General features: G+C 41.3%; 1 non-coding gene across 1 annotated transcript; it reads right to left on the reverse strand.

Moving 5' to 3' along the window:
- Nucleotides 1-1,787: 1,787 nt before the first annotated feature.
- LOC139865215 (small nucleolar RNA R71) lies at nt 1,788-1,894 on the reverse strand. The gene has a single exon (XR_011764735.1). It is a non-coding gene; the product is annotated as a small nucleolar RNA R71 (small nucleolar RNA).
- Between the last annotated feature and the right edge of the window lie 553 nt (nt 1,895-2,447).

A 2,447-nucleotide genomic window follows, 5' to 3' on the forward strand; every position in this document is an offset into this window, starting at 1 on the left:
AGACATGTCACTGGGTACTGCGTTAAGCTTGAAGATTCTGAATAGACAGCAACGTCCCTTACCCCCGACGCCCGTGCAGTCTGACTACAGGCATACACGTTCAGGCGGCTCATCCAATTGAGCGACTCGGTTGGGTGACGTATTAACATTCTAAAATGGTCTAAACTTTCTTAAGCATAATAGAATACATGGTTTACCATATCCGAGAGACGTGATGTGCTTCAATGCTTTTGTTAATGATTGGTAAAAGATAGTTAGGCCCTTAAAAAGAGTTCAACCATAAAGAACACCATGGCCAAGTCAAGATGACTTCCATGAACACGTTCGGTTATCCTAACGGTCCAATCCTTTATGTGTCTAAACAAACAGTTCCTTAATTAACTAAGAATCCCTCAAGCGGGGTGCAATGCTTGAGACCGCGTTATGGTGTAGTGTACTGGTCAACACTAACCGTGTTCCATGGCCTTACTTAGCAGAGGTACAGTTTACAACAACCGTTGTGCTTCAGTGTGCACGTACGAAGTTTATATGCTTGGTGACTACACTAGCATGGTCTGGGACCGACAATGTACTAAGGGTCTAGTCAGATGTTTCACTACGAAAGAGTCCTCAGTCGGAATCCAAAGCTTGATAGACTTGCTACAACCGGTGTGCCTCAGTCGATCTTACGTTATATCCGATAGACTTCTCTTACCAAGGGGTGACACAGATAGTGTACTCTGAATCGGGGTTCACGACTTCCCAATAAAGAGCCTATAACTACGTTCTATTAGTTAGAAAAGTGATTGAGTTTAAAGCATAATCGGAAAGCATTTCGACAACATACACAAACCATAATATTATTTCGGCATTATAACTACTTACATCATAGCATACACTAAAGATAACTACTCGCTAATCATGGCAACAATATAATAAAACATTATATAAGATAAAGGATAGAGGTACCAGTAGATTAAACGAGTTCCGAATACAAAAGTGACAACTTCAAGACTCCAGACCGCTCCTAATACAATCTTCAGCGTTCGCCTCCGGGTACTTAATTTCCCGCTCGGAGGTGAGAAGGCCTTGAAAGTATGACTAATATTGTACAAGAGAGAGAAAGAAGTGAATTGAAGTGTGTGTTGGAATGAATGACAAAGACCCATTAAATAGACTAGGAAAAATGCCAAAATACGCCTGGCAGGCTGTATGGCAGGCCGTATGGTGGGGCATATTTGGCAGGCCGTATGGCTGGCAGGCCGTATGGTGAAGGCACCTGCTGGCACGTATCTGGCAAGCCGTATCCATAGTGGCAGGCCATATGGCAGGCCGTATGGCAAGCCGTATGGTGTGCTGGTCAGCCTTGATTCCCTGGATCGTAACTTGATTTCTTGTCTTTCACCGTTTTCGCTCTAGAATCTTCGTTTTAGCTCCAATTCTTTTGATTCTTTTTGTACCGCCTTCATAATTACTTGTTCTTCAATTCTAACCGACGAAGTGGGTATTTTGCTGATAAATTTTGAATCTTTCTTGTTTTTGGGCCTTAATACCGGGGTGAAAACGTGAGTTTTTATCAGGAACCAAATGAAGATGCTAATGAGCATATTCGTCTTTTTCAAGAGATATGCTTTTTATTCAAGCTTCAAGCGGACACCGATCAAGCTGTATTTTTAAGACTTTTCCTTTGGACACTCCAAGGGGAAGCACGAAGTTGGTTAGATTCTTTACCCGATGGTACGATTGACACTTGGGATGATATGTTAGAAAAATTTCTAAAGAAATTCTATCCAGCTTCCAAATCCGCAAGACTCCAACAATAAATTACTCAGTTTTGTCAAAAGCTGTTGGAAACTTTGTATGAAGCTTGGAACCGATTTTCCAAGATGTTAAGAGGTTGTCCAAACCAAGGTTTGGATACCTTCCAAAAGGTTCAAATATTCTACAAGGGTTGTGATGTTGCAACCCGAATTTTCATTGATCAAGTAGCAGGAGGTTCCCTCATGGACAAAATTGAGAAAGAAGCTTATGAGATAATCGAGAAGCAAGCCGATTATTCTCATGAATGGCATCAAGAAAGACCCGTTACCGTCATGCTCAAGTATCAAGTGCTGGTGCTTATGATGACGTTGGTTCTCTTAGTGTGAAGATAGATGGTATTGCAAGAAACATGGAAAAGATCACCAAGGAGATCCATGGTACGAAGGTGGGGTGTGAATATTTTGGTGGTTTACATTTAGGAAAAGATATGTAGGTTTGACGATGGCTTAGAAAGAAAAAGTGGCTTTCATAAGCCAAAGGAATAATAACCAATATCAAGGAAGAGCCCAATTTAACCGAAACTTCAATAACCCTTACAACCCTCAAGGCCAAAATTCCAATTTCCAACAAGGGTCAAATAGTGGGTTCCAACAACAAACTCCGGGTTTTTATCAAAAACCCCAACATGAAGAGAAAAAGTCAAATGT

The sequence above is a fragment of the Rutidosis leptorrhynchoides genome, chromosome 8 (assembly GCF_046630445.1).
Source record: "Rutidosis leptorrhynchoides isolate AG116_Rl617_1_P2 chromosome 8, CSIRO_AGI_Rlap_v1, whole genome shotgun sequence".
NCBI classification, from domain to species: domain Eukaryota; kingdom Viridiplantae; phylum Streptophyta; class Magnoliopsida; order Asterales; family Asteraceae; genus Rutidosis; species Rutidosis leptorrhynchoides.